At 40.2% G+C, this 14,919-nt stretch overlaps 1 protein-coding gene across 2 annotated transcripts in view; it reads left to right on the forward strand.

Annotated features, from left to right (window-relative positions):
* igsf11 (immunoglobulin superfamily member 11) overlaps positions 1 to 14,919 on the forward strand; it is a 115,550-nt gene that overhangs the window by 13,809 nt on the left and 86,822 nt on the right. The window contains exon 1 of one of the 2 annotated variants that reach the window (XM_084951919.1): positions 981 to 2,224. The exons of the other annotated variant lie outside the window; for it this stretch is intronic. The gene's annotated coding sequence lies outside the window, so the exon portion shown is untranslated. Of the gene's footprint in view, positions 1 to 980; positions 2,225 to 14,919 lie in introns of those variants that run through there. 2 annotated transcript variants of the gene reach the window in all.

Raw genomic sequence — 14,919 nt, forward strand, 5'->3', positions numbered from 1 at the left:
ATTAGGGGTGAGAGATATAGCCTCAAAACTGAAATGATATTTCAAGAACATTGCTAAATGTTAAATAACGCTATAACATAACTGCTCAGTACTTTAGTTAAACAATAATAAAAAATCATTTAACCTTTTATTTTGTCAACAAAATAACACAGTCTGAGAAGTTTAGCTCAGCAAAACAAAGTTTTAGCCGCTAAATGTTATTCACAGTAATTTCACGGTAAACTTTAAAGGTTAAGTAAGAAATAGAAGAGGATTTCTTTTCGTACATCCTTTGAGACCTGTTAATTGTGTCAAACATGTAGGTGGTGTTTGTGTAACAGCAGTATAAGGGGCATGTTTATCGGGGGGCACCATATGCTGCTGTGCCACTCCAACCCTTAATCCTTGTCTTTACTGTCTTATCTGGTTGCCTTCTCTGATAGCCTTGGGACGGATGGTGGGGGCCTGGAAACACCGTCCAGCGCTCTGATTACTGCTTTGTGTTTGCACTATCAAGTAGTAATTGACGAATGCGAGGAGCTAAATTCACTATTACTATCTCAAGGCCGCGCAGGAACAGATAGATATACCAACGCACACACACGCACACACACACACACACAAAGATCCTTCCCCCCACCCTCCCTTGTGCATTAACATCACGAGGGTATTTCACAGACTTATCTGATAATGCCAGATAGTAGTATTGCCATATACCCCATTGACATAGTAATTTTATGTGTGTGTGTGTGTGTGTTTGCCCTATTTGTCCACTATACTACAAAAAGCCTTTTAAGTAGATTTTAGCTATTGCAGGAGCTTTAAATAAGCATAACACAATAATGGAATGTTGGTCCACATTCACGCTTATCCCACATGACATCAACTGTGAGGGCGGTTAACTCTTTAACCCTTGAACGACTACTAGAAGTACCTACTGAAGCCTACTGATGTTAGGGCCCTAGGTTTTTAGGCCATGTATTTTGAGTTTTGGTGGTTTTTAATTTATTTCTGGACTTGTGAAACAATTTACGTTCTAGTTCTAACATTTAGTCTTCTGAGTTTTGTTATTTAAATTCCTAGTCGTTAATCCTGTAATGGTGCAAGTCGCCTCTCCTGTCACAGGCTCCTTCTTTTGTCTCTGAGTAGTCAGCCTTTATCTCTGTATTTGTTTACCTTTGGTCTGTGTCCAGTTTCATGTTAAGGTCATAGTGTGTATCTGATTATCTTCTTAGTTTCTAATATTTAATTATCCTCTCCTGTGGTCCCAGGTGAGTGTCATCTCCTCCTCCAGTCATGTCTATGTGTTGTGTTACTCTGTTCCTGTGTCTCAAGTCTGGGTCTCTTTGTCTGAGTTTGTTATCTTTCCTGTCTTATTTTGATAGTTCCTTGTTTCGTGTGCATTATGTTCAGTTCTGCTTCCTGTCTCGCGTCACTTACATTCCTTCAGCCATGTCCCCCAGGTGTGTCCTCTCTGCCCTGATTCCCTCCTGTCTACTTATTGTCTGAGTCTAGTCTTGGTGACGTTGTCATCATACCTTTCCCATGTGTGTGTTCAGTTTTATAACTTCTAAGTGCTTAATTCCTGGTTAGTCTGACTTTTTGTATTGCTGTATTTTGCTGCCCAAGCTCGGGCAATAAAATGCTGGTCTGAATTCAGTCCTGTCTCCAAGTCTGCAATTGGATCTGCACTCTGCCAGCCACACACTGACACATGACAACTGAAGCTCTTTTCTGAACCAAGCAGTTTCTGTCTCACTTCAGGCTTATAGAACAGAATGACTGGGTTTGCATCTGAAGTCAGTGAGGGTGGTCTTTGCCTAACCTATAAACCAAGAATCTATTCTAATGGTCTTCAAAACATGTCTTTATTGTACTGAGGTATCAAAACTCATCATTAAGGCTACAGCGTTCGTCAATATAATCTTTTTGGGAGAAAGCGTTAAATGGTAGAAACACAGAAACTGAACAGACTTCGAGAAGGACACTGTTTTCATTATGACACCATTAAAAAAAGGATAACGGCGCTTTGATTAATGGCATCTCGTTCAAGACTGAATGAGCATACAAAACATACCGAGTGACAATGACTGATTGACTAGGCTGGTTTGCCTCCTACTGATGCAGTGATCCAGACTCACATGGGATCCCTGCACAACACGGAGTTGTCCATCTTTTTCGGAAAAGAGGATTTTGTCACCTCGAGGCTAATGCTGTGTCTCATTAAAGGTTGTGCGTCTGAGAGGTAAAGCCTTCCCCATTTCTGTCTATACAGAGATTACAGCACTTGGCATTGCGAGCTTTCTAAAAACACCCTGCAAATAGCTCAAGAAGAAAAGAATAACAGTGGAGAGTGTTAATGGAAAACGAAGCCGGAGGCAGTGTTCTGGCTAAACAGAAAAGAAATGGCTGTTTAATTGGAGGATGGTGAAAGACAGTGTTAAAGGAGAGCAAAAACAACTAAAGGAAAATCTTTAACTTGTCTCCCTTGGGAAAACATTGCTAAATATTACTGTGGCAATATTAAAGGAATAAGGACTGTCTGTTTCAGTGAATGAAATGGTGTAACTGTAAAGTGACAGAAGTGCATATTGATTGCATGCATTCATACTTTCTCAGCTTATCTGAGGAAAGAACAGACAAACAGAACTACATTCATTTGTAAGGGTCCATAATTTGGGGCATCACGTTTATTATTTCACAAACAAGCCTTTGATTTGTCGCCTTCTCGGGCAACTTCCTAAGATGTTTTCCTTCTTTGCACTTCGGCGTCTTTTCTCCCAGTTTTAATTGCATTAGCACTGAATTAAACCCTCCATGCTGCTTTTACATGAGTGAGGATGATGCAACTTGCTTGCTTACTTACTAAGAGATGATTTGTGAATGTGGAACAATGTGTAAACTATGGAGCCAAGGCCCAAATCATCTGCTAAAACGGGCTTTGCTACAGATTATGTCTGTCATTTGGTCTACGACCCTGGCTTATAGATTATAGATAGCTTTGGCTTTATTTGATCAGTTTGGTGGCACACAGGCAAGACCATGCATGTGTACACATGCTGTCGGGCAGCTACAAATTATTTTCTATCTGTCATTTTCTTTTTGCTGTTTTTTTTTTTTTTTTTAAAACATATTTCTTACTTTTTTGGTCAGAAATATTTCTAAAAACTAAAAGTCTCATTTTCCCTAGGTTGGCATTTTTAATCACAAACCAGACAGGAAGTGATTGGAATGATTTAAAAAAAAAAGAAAAAAAGAAGAAGCTGTGGACTGGGCCCCGATATACACTCTTTATGTCTTTTTTTCCCCTGCTGTGACAAACTGTGGATGGGATTTGAAGATTTCTGAAGGTTTATCTTTCCACAGGGCCTCCAGATCTAGTGTGGTGATTTGTAGGAAATGCTCTGCTGCCTGCTAATTTCCTCCTGATTGTCGATGACAGCCTGCCAGCCAGGCCTGTGATTGGAAAATCGTGACAGGATACATAATGGATGGTGAGCTCAGATAAATATGATTGTGTGAGTGAACTCTTGGCTATTTATATGTGAGCAGATGCTTTTTAAAATCAGATCTTGTGCAAATTGGAAACCATTGAAGGGGTCAAAATGTGTGCAGGGTGAACAAACCCTCTAATGCATCAGAGATCTCTGCAATCGCTGTACAATGCTCTCAGTACAGAACTGCTGCCTGTTTTATGAACTTGTGACAGGTAACATTTGCTGGATTCCTAAACTAATTCTGGAGTTCTTAAGGAAGCTGAATTACGTGTGTGAGCTTGAGAAAATGACTTGAGTAGAAAAAATCAGCCAAAACAGTTTTGGTCTGGGTGATGTCTTATGGTGTCTGGTACATGAGTGTTGGCACCAGGAGCTTTGGGTCCTTGAGGTAATGGGGTAGTGCCTCTGTGGATCAGGCTTGGTGTGGCGTATCTTGTGAATGCTTGATTGGATCTGGATAAGGGGACTTTGGAGACAGTTTGGAGTCAGAATCTGGGAGTCAGTATCTATGTCTGCTGAGCTGCTCTGAACAAATTTTGCCAAAGCCAGTTTTCCTGAATTAGGGTGCATCTTTCTATGAGGGGTTATCTAACATCAGTGTTCAGGTTCAGTACATGTCAAATAAACATCCACACAAATGCCAGGGCCTGAGCCTTCCTGGCAGAGCATAACACTGTAAGGAGATAATCAAGGTGGTTTTCAATGTTAATTCGCATATAGTGAAATCATATGCTGTCATGTATGAGCCTGAATGAATTGAGAGGATATTCACCAGCCAACGGTCTCCAGTTAAGGAAATGAGAACATGGATCCTTCCTCTGGTCGTTCAAGTTGTCAGGTTTAAAAGGAAGTTGTGTGAATTTTACACGTTATGAGAAGTTGGGCCTGCCTATTAAGGGATATCATTTTGCAACGTCAACCATGAACAAGTTTTCAGTCCATTATAGGGCTAACACAGAGAGACAGAAACCAAAAATTCTCACTTTCAAACCTACTGCCAATAATCTGTTAACCTACCAGGGCTAAGCCCTGCTGCCCACCTTCACCAAATCAGAACATGTAAATTAAATGCTATCAGATGCTACCAGAACCGATATTTATGTCACCTTTCAACAGCAAAATTCTGAAAAAATAACGGTATGTCTTTTTTATGAGTTCACAGCACAGCGCTCCCTTCACTGGCAGCTGAATACATGAACAGAAGTGCAACAAACTTTCAAAGCACCTTGAAGACTAAAGCACCTGTTTCAACAACACTGAAATTAAAAATTGCTATAAACATTGTCATTCCCTCAAACATGTTAACATTAGCTGTTTATTAGCAGTTATCCTCATTAGCTGTCTGTTAACTTATTATTGAGATAGCTAGCAGCTATGGTTGGAGCTAAGGTAGGAGCAACATAGCATGCTATTGATATTGTTCATTTTACAGATTTAACATTTGATGTGTTGTTTGTGCCTAAAAAGTGTCAGCTTTCTCTTAAAATCCAAGATTGAAGTTGAGAAGAGTCTACAAGCCGCTAGAGAGAAACAGTGAAAGTCTACCATAACTGATTAGCAACATAAATATGGTACCAAGTCATCATAAGCACCGGAAATAAACAGGGATATATACTGAAAACATTTGATATATTATATAAAAAAGCCTCTTGACTTTGTAATTTCTTTTGCAATGGTATCAAAAGTGGTATTTTTCTGGGTATTTCTGTTGATTATAATATTGTGACAGCTATTGTGATAGTTAATCTGTTTAACTATGTTTAAACCTTAGTGAGGTCAACAATATTAAGAAAAAAATGTAATTATATATTTTTAGGTATACTTTTAACACCATCAGATGATTTTAAAGGGTAAAGTAATTATCTGCTCTTGAAGAGTGATGTTTTTGTCCAAAAATTCATTGTGAAGATCAGAATGGTTTGCAATACGCAATGAATTTTTAAGAAATGACCAAAGTCATTAGAAATAATTTCAAATGGATTCCCCATGTAAAATTTGTAAATCTTTGTCTTAGTGTTTCCACAAATGGAGTCTTTGGTGGTTATTATTATTTTTTGTCAAGTGCTCTCTCTCTCTCTCTCTCTCTCTCTCTCTCACTCACTCACACACACACACACACACACACACACGCACACACGTACACTCACACATGCAAAGATGTAGACATTCACACAATGTCAAACAATCCAATTAGCTGCCATCTAGTCAATTGGGGTAATTACCCAGAGACTATTAAGTCATTTTCTCCCTGTGCACTATCACAACTGTAATTATGGCAAAGCAACAATGATGTGCAATTACAGTTCACTCTCATTGCTCTGCAGTGGCGTGATGTCATAAAGATGGCCGAGGGAGTGAGATGATCGAGAGTTGCTGTATATAACACTAACGTGGAGAGAAACTCCATTGTGGAACAAAGACAATCTCAGTCAGCGATAGCAGGATCCTCGAAGGGACTTGTGAGTCCCGTTCTGTCTCTTCATAAACATCTCATAATCAATGGCAGAATATAAAGTAATCCATCTTCTCTGGCCTGTAAACGGTTGACATTTTCCCTTTATTAAAGCTGTGAGATGAAACACAAGATTTTAACGATGACACGAGATGATCAATGACTCTATTGTACTCAGCTGGAGGGTACTTTATTAAGGCAGGGCATTGTCTCGTTCTTGAAAGATTTCTCTGTATTTAGGGAATGATTTCCCCGCTGGAGTTCAACTCTGGTCATTTTCGATAGCTTGCTTTTGTGCATTGCAAATAAGTGGAATAGAGCTGAGTAATGCTTCGGGACTGGTGCTGAGCTGGAGCGAGGCAGATACAGAGAGAGAGCGAGATGTAGCTTTTCTTTATTACTGTACCACTGGGTGATGAGAGAGACGTGGAAATGTGTGTTGTGTATTAGAGCACAATGGGGAAAAAAATACTCTTTGTTAAAATGAACCTAGTGTGGAATAGCAGGACCCATTGAAACTGTCATCAGTGTGCCTGCGCAACCACATGAGACTATTCACCATTGTTACAGTAAAACACTCTTTAGATAAAGACTCGTGAATGCAGCTTGCAATGGTGGAGCCAGAGCAGATACAGTAACAGATTACGCCACTGCCATGCACCAAGGGGAGAAAAAAAGGCTCAGTTTTTAATTAATCCTTGTTTGAATTAAGATGAAAAATTAATACTATAAGCTGGCCTTGCAGATGAGATGAGACATATATGATACAGTTTTTCATAGCTTGTTATCAAAGTATCACAGGCTCCACGAGGACAGAGGCGGTGGGCTAAGCGCTGAACCGTTAAGAAATTTTAAATGAGAGTAACTGGGGACCAGTTGACTTGTGAAAGTAAACCTGAGAGAACAAATCATCAGCATTGGCAGATTTCACATTTGGTTTAACAGTCTGAGGTTGAAGCTGGCAGATAGATAGATGAAGCGAGTCGGGCGATGCTGGATGAGACACTTTTTTGCCATTTGTTTTGAGGGGTGTACTATGAAGCCAGATTAATAAGTTACTGAGCTATCTTCATGTTGAGGTCAGATTTTTCTGTGTTAAAAAGTGCCTGGATTTTTTTACTTCGGTCGGGAGCAGGTTATGTTCCTGCCCTGCTATCCCTGCTATCGCAGTTTTTAATCATCATCTGACTGGAGTAGGCGGCACTAATGGGGCCATTTTGTGTAAACTCCCTTCTTTTGTTTGAGGGCACACCGGGCCATAACCACTGCTTTGACACCCATTATCACCAGCTGGGGTTTTAGGATTTGTCGAGCCAGCTAACTCAAAGAAAGCCCAAATGTGTTGAACTTTGTTTACAGTCAAGGCCTCTGTTGGAGGAAACCTAATTGCTTCCAATATTATTATTATTATTTTTGTTTTCAGTGTGCAAAGCAGTTTATTTCTTGTTGAACACAGGACTCATAAGCTGTCCGGATAGTGAGTGTCCAAAAAGCAAGCCCTTACGCCAATGCTGAGGTTTGTATCCCGAGTCTGACATTTGATTTGAATGTGATGCCAAAAACGCATTATTTTTATATTTTTAAACACTTTGGACATTTTTAGTGTTTAAACAGGACCAAAAATGTGTCATATTATATAAACACATATCATATTTTCAGAAGAGAAAAAGTAATTGTTATGCTATTGGAAAGAATTTTTGCAATAACATTCATTATCAACATTTCGGAATGTTTAACTGATGGTGGCCATCTCCCATGACCATGTAACAGGTAGCGGCAGATGGCCGCCCCTCCCTGAGCCTTGTTCTGCTGGAGGTTTCTTCCTGTTAAAAGGGAGTTTTTCCTTTCCACTGTCGCCGAAGTGCTTGCTCATAGGGTGTCATATGATTGTTGGGTTCTTCTCTGTATGTATTATTGTAGGGTCGACCTTACAATATAAAGCGCCTTGAGGCTACTGTTGTGATTTGGCGCTGTATAAATAAAATTGATTTGAAAGTTTGGAGTTTCCTTGAAATGGACCTTATCATAATCTATACAACATTGAGAAGTAATGTAGTAACTGCAAAATGATTTTGAAATGGAAGATTTTTAGCTAGAAAAATGTTATTGTTGAACTGATATGTTCAGGATCAGTGTATTTGCAATATTTGTCAAAAAATCTTAACAAAGTTTTCTTATTATGTTACCTTAAAAAATAAATTAATCACAACTGTATTTCCATAAAGCATACACTATATGGTTACTGGGCCACCTACAAATTATACCTATGGGAGTTGCTCGGCCACAGCACTCCTGGTGTACATCTATTGTGCTGATGTCAATGCCAACTGTTCGGCACGTCCAATTCTTTGACAAATGTAAAGATAAGTGCATGGCTAGGTGCTTTATTTTTCATAACTTTGGCAATGAGACTGAAAGATTAAATGGTGAGGCCTGATATTTTTTTCCAGTTTAGTTGTGTAGAAATGTAGTTTTGTTTTTTTTTGGGGGGTGGGGGCAGATCAAATTAACAGCCCAATACTGCCCCTCAAAAAGCTTCACAGCAGCAATTCTAAAGCACCGGCACTCATAAACGGAGGAGTTTGGAGAAAATGAACGGGCTAAACAAAACATCTGCAAACGCTAGCAAGTCCCGCTAGAGTTTATACCACATTCATTGCCGACTATAAACTGACAGTTAATATCAATTTGAAAGCATGTTGTTTCTTCTAAAACCACAACATTGTACACTCGGTCCCTGTGCATTATGAATTTTATATGTAAGGTGTATTTAAGGGCGTTGCAAGTTGAGACCAAACAGAAAGAAAACTGACTGAGAATGATGTTGAAGAACAGTGTCACAATGGAAGTGAGGTTCCATTTAAAATGGACAACAATCGTTGGATGAGAAAATCAAAACTTCAAAAAATAGAGGATCAAGTTTTGTCACCTCACGCCAGCCACCTTGCAGTTCATGTCCTTGTCTGTCCAAACTTGAACTCTGGACGTCCTAGGAGTGATGTAATGTAATTAGGCCACAGTGAACTTTAACTTTTGACGACCAGAATCTAACCAGTTCATCCTAGAGTTCAAGCAGCAAATTTGAAGAAATTCCCTCAAGGCTATGCGAGAGATATGGTTTTGCTGGCGTGGAAGCATAAAAAATGATAATGGAGAAGGTCTGCGAGCTTAATTCAGCAGTGGAGCTGATACGATGACCTCGCACACCTTCTGTTATCTGTTTAATTCATGACAAAATTAATTTCTCCTCTCCTTTCCACTCCTCCCACTGTTCTCCTCAGCTTAAAAACATCTGGAGCGCACCACCACCTCCCTCTGTTAAAGCCTTTAACCCTTATTTGCTGTGCAGCAGCCCTGCGACAGACTGGTGACCTGTCCAGGGTGTACCCTGCCTCTCGCCCTATGGCAGCTGGGATAGTCTCCAGCCCCCCCCCCCGCGATCCCGATAAGGATAAGCAGAAGAGGATGGATGAATGGATGTGTACCACCATCACTTGATCTTCCACTTTCTGTTAATAGGGCAAAGCACAACAACCCAAATGTTTGATTTCCCCTCTTCTCACTTCCTTTCTTTCATTCTCAGCCTGGGGACTTGTGAATGAAAATGAAAAAAAAAGCTGTATTTTTGTCGTTCATTTGCACTGCATTTCTCTCCCTAGCCTGGTGGAGACTCAGGTGGGCATGAGTATTAATAGCTTCCCTCGTTTGTGACGTAAGCTGAAATCACACATGCGGCTCTTAATGCCTAGATCCTTTATGTTAGACGCATGACTCTCAGCTGCTATGTAGTCACTGCTGTAAAGCACTTGTCAGTGTAAAGCTGACAAAAAAAACCTTTCTTTCTCACCTCCTGCCTGCCTTTAAGGATCTCGGTCTTCAACGACGTATTCACTTTCACGCCTTTTCTGCTTTTTGAGCCATGTTTGTCCCTGATCTAGCTGTTGCGAACCCGCTGCCCGCTTCACCTCTATCACTGTTTTATTTCCCCTCCAAATCATTCTCCTCTTTAATGTGATCATCAGACTGTTTTTCATTCTCTCTCCCCCCTGTTTTTATTTCTCTGTGTGTATCCATGTGACTAATCTCTCTCTCTCCCTCTCTCGTTTGAGAAAAGGGCCTGTATATTCTGCCTGAAAGCTTTGTGGGGTCCTAAATGCTAAATGCCAGTCAGTCTCTGCCAGGTGCCCGCTTAATACTGGTCTCCTTGGTGATGAGGCCAGCAATCAGGCCGTTCTGCACCAGACACTGAGGGGTTTGTGCGACTGCACCAGTGTGTGTTTGTGTCAGTGTACAGTAGATTAGTGTGATTTATTTGTGTGTGTGTGTGTATATGTGTACTTGCTGACCCCCCCCCCCCCCACACACACACACACACACACATCCCACCCCCCTGTGTAAAGACGTGTACTGTATCTGAGGGAGAGAAAGCAGCGACATGTATTCGCTCTCTCGTTATCATGTGAATGCTTTATGTTTCCCGTCAACATGCCTCTGCCAAACAAGGGGGCCCCTGTTCTCCATGCCAGGGCTCGAGTGAACGCATGGGCCAGGCCCCAGAGCGGCGCCGTTCTTTGCTGGCACAATTCACCAAGAGTTTAGCTCCACAGACACTGCTCCTGGCCTCATCTCCATTCAGTCCATCTGTACTGGCATCTCAGCAGCCGGCGAGGAATCGGTCTGTTGGAATGAGGTTGGAAGACTCCATTCAGAAAGACTTAATGGCCGATGGAGGGCTTCATACTGATTGGCTTTAGATTATTCATGTATGATGAGGCTATGATGTGCAGCATTCTGGTTTTTCTTTTTTTTAACTGTGACTGAAAAAGATGTCTAAATGTCCAGTTTTGATTTTGCATCAGCTGTTTCTGCATCATTCAAAGTCATGTTGTGTGACACTTTTATTAGTCAAATATAAAGTATGAGTTCACATGTGTAAATTGGGGATTCTTATTTCTGTCAAAAAACAAATACACTGAAGCAACTGCAGTTTTTTGCTCTTCCTTAGCAACAAAACAATTAAGGAAATGGTGATCAGTTCATGATTACAGTTTGTGTTGAAAAGAATGACCAGTGGATGACAGTGCAACTCCTTAGCATTACTCTCCCACACGTGGCTCTTGACTCTGCTTTGCTTCCTCTTTTAATGAGTTTAGTTCAGCTTTGGACCTGGTTGTGTCCTCAGCTGATTGACAGGTAGATACGTTCTTCATTTATTTATTTTTTTGTCAGGCAGACAGGCCAAATATAACTTCCATCATGTCTGAGAGCCTGCTCAGCAGTCAGGTGTGAAGTCTTATCAGTGTCCTCAGGTGACTTTGGATGCAGTAGGAAGCCCAGCAGTAGTCATGTGTCATAAACAATGCCCAGACAAAAGGTGGCTGGAGCAGGACACTCATCAGTGTCTACAGGATTTCTAGGAAGCTAGGCTATCACTTCTGAGCACAGCACAAGGCAGTCCATTACATGTCTTGTATTGCTTTTTTACCTTTATTACAAGTAATTATGAGCAATAACTGTCAGAGCTTCAACTGTATCTTCACTAGTGTCATCTTTTGTGAGGTTTAAATAAAGTTATTTTAATAGAATCTGCAATTTAATTGTGTCCCAAAAGAGGCAATGAGGCAAGGGTCCTTAAAAAATAATAATATATAAAAAAAATAAAAACAGTCGAGCCAATTCTGATTCCTTAATCAGCTCCCAGGATTATTTAACCGTCAAAGGCAGAAAGATTTTCCCTAAAATCAAACGTGTGCTCGGAGGAGAACCACCAAGCAGATGGCCTTGTCCATTATCATCATCTGCCTGCTGATACATTACAACGAGGCTTCCTACATCGAAGCTGGGTGTCTGGCTGCTGTTGTGCCATTGATCGGACCGACCGATTCTGACTCTTTGCCACCATAGGTGGAGAGTTAGAGGTCAGCCCCGTGGTCTGAGCTCTCACATCTCACTGGGACCAATTTAACGGCCGAAATAGCCAAAGGTCCTAAGAGCACAACTACCCGTGCTCACGCAAATCAAAGGTTTCAGTGTGTGCTGGGGCAGGGATATGTAAGTGTAAGTGTGTTTGTATGAGTGTGTGTGTAGGGAGTTTTTTTTTTATGCATGATTCTTCATGCATGTGTGCATTCTGTTGGAAAGTGCTTGCATAAGCAACACTGAGACTTCGGTGAGCAATTGTGTGCAGCTCACGCATACTTATTATGTAGATATAAGTATGCGATGGTGAATAATACCTCGAGAAGGCTGTGAATGAGCATGTCGTAGACAGATGCAGCAACCCAGAAAATGACTCTGCTGTGGTTAAAGTGTTATGTATTATAAAGACCATGAGTTAAAGTAGCCTGAGCAGGTATAGGTGACCTGAATATCTGAAGCTTTTTCAGGGTGTTATGGCCTGTCTAGGGCCAGACCACAACATAAGGGTGATCCATCCTCATCAGACCCCAAGCAGCCACATCACACAATTGATAAAGTTTGACAATGATTGATTTACAATATGTTAATTTGTTAGGCTCCTTTTTTAGTGTCATATAACCTCGAGGATTTACCAAACTAACCTAATCAAAAGAATTAAACCAAATGACAACAACTTGGCTCCCTAACTATGAAAACAGGAGAAAACTATAACAAAAAGGCAGTCCACCCCTACATAGGATGAGTGAATAACAGTCCATCGTGGTGTCATCATATAATTCATTAATCTAACCCTTAATTCGAGGACTCAAATACACCGCTTGGACCATCATAAGCACACAAAAGTGACTGATTTTGGCTCCTTAAGGACACAGTCTATCGCCTCCTTCCTCATAATCAAGGCAATCAGTGCTATGTAATCAGTTGTTGGCATGGCCAAATAAATTGTTGTATTTGAGATATGTCAACTATTAAAGTTTTACATTTGTGCTATCTATTACCTTTGGGTATATAATTTAGGTTTATCTGATAATTTAGTCTCTTCAGAGATTGAGTGTTTTTATCTACTGTTCAATTAAGCCAACAGTAAATCATGTAAAATTTTCGACGGAGGGCTGATTTTGATGGAGAATGTAAAAATAATAATCTGGCTACCTCCGCTTCCAGGCTGACTGTAAAAAGACCTTATGATTAAAACATATGTGAATATATGAAGTTCGTTCCAGCACTCGTGCTCTAAGGCGTCTCTGCCAGACTGAGCCAATCTAACTGCCTTTATTTCTTTCACACTTATTCCAATTAAAAGATGACGTGCGATTAAAGGACAGCAAGCTGTTTGCTAATGTGTACAGTGTGTGTGAGAGAGTATGTTTAACAGAGACAGAGAGAATTAAACAGCATGTGTCAGTTTATCAAGTGCTTCTTTGTCATGTCATTATTATCTTGGCCTGCTCGTGTGTGTGTGTGTGAGTTGTCTTTGCTATATTGGCTTATTTGATGCCTCCACTGGAGGGTTCTCAGTTCACTCATCGGGTTAATTGACCTCTGGAGACGTTTTTCTCCGCAGTTATAATGACTGTCTGGATGAAATGATGATTCTGCATTGGCCTTAGATCTGGAATTTGTAAGAGCTTTGATTTCTGAGGTAGTTCATTTTTTTTTTTAATGAGATATTTGAGCTTACCATTTCTCAGATTTTAAATGCCTTTGATGCATGTGTCTGAAGAAAAAAATACTGCCAATGTGAAACGCTACGTGAAAACTAGACCAACTGGCTTTTGCAGTGTGGAGGTTGTGAGGTTTCCATTTTTAAACGTGCATGATTTTGAGATCAAGGATCGATAGTTCCCCAAGACCCATGAAACATTCAAAGAGACATGATCACAGCGAATTAGCTGTACTATAACTAAATGTAGCTGACTTGAATAGACTTGGGCAAACAATGGTGGAAAAGTTAAGTATGTAAACATAATAAATAATGCAAATGATAAGTGAAGCAGAGCCGATAGGAGTGCGTTCACGCCATTGTGGTTCTTCATACATTGTTTGCTTCTTTGTTCGTTTTAATAAAAAAAATGTTAAAACCAGAGCTACCAAGCTCTTCTTATATCTGCTTTTTAATTACGGTGGTTCTTATAGGCACTTTTGCAATATTGGGATTCATACACTCATTACAGCAGGCCTCAAAACTCTGTTGTCGTGTGTGCATGTGAGATTTCAGGCAGTGCATGTTTTTTTGTTTTCAGCCAGTGGTCATTTAAATTGAACTTCAGACATGTCTGTAACTTGTGAAGTGCTTGGCTATCTCAAAGTCGTCAAAATGAAACGGACACCGAGCGTCCCATCCATGAGACACAATTGGGCCCTGTCTCAAAAGTGACAAATATGGAGTACATTGCAGCAAAGACTAGAGATTGTTTGAAGATTGATGGCGCACAGCGAGCAGCGATGGTACAGTGGCTTCTTGTCAATGGTAAAAAGAAATACACGAGAGAAATAGTCTCTGATAATCACAAATGCAAATGAGACAGCTGCTGTGTTTGGACTTGGTCTAAAAATATATTTTTGTGTTCATTATTTTTCTGAAAAGCACGTCACTGATACTCAGGTTTCCATAGAAGTTATTCATCAAGCTGATACAAAAATAGTGTGTAGGTTGAAGCTTGTTGAAGCTGGTGCTGCACTGGGGTTTGAAACATTAATGTGACTGAACAAAGTTTTAGTTTGACTGACTTGTTAGAGGGCAATCTTAATCTTCACACCTAAAGACACTCTGAAAATACGATTTGCAGGCGCAAACTGTGAAAATGAATTTGATATGCATATAAACTAACGAACTGTCAGCATTTCACGGCTTCACTACTGTGCAAAAGTGTCAAGCCACCTTTCATTTCATTTTTTTATTATTTAGCTTCCAAACTGCTAGACTGCTATAAATTTTTAAAGTGGACTTCAGCAGTAGTATCTATGAAAAATATCAAAAACACCACAGTTTGACAGGCATGAAATTGTATTTTTGAACCAACAAGATGATTCCTAAAGAGCTATGAGAGAAAAACTTTTCATATAGATATG

The sequence above is a fragment of the Perissodus microlepis genome, chromosome 14 (assembly GCF_051167445.1).
Source record: "Perissodus microlepis isolate ML-2025 ecotype Zambia chromosome 14, ASM5116744v1, whole genome shotgun sequence".
NCBI lineage: Eukaryota > Metazoa > Chordata > Actinopteri > Cichliformes > Cichlidae > Perissodus > Perissodus microlepis.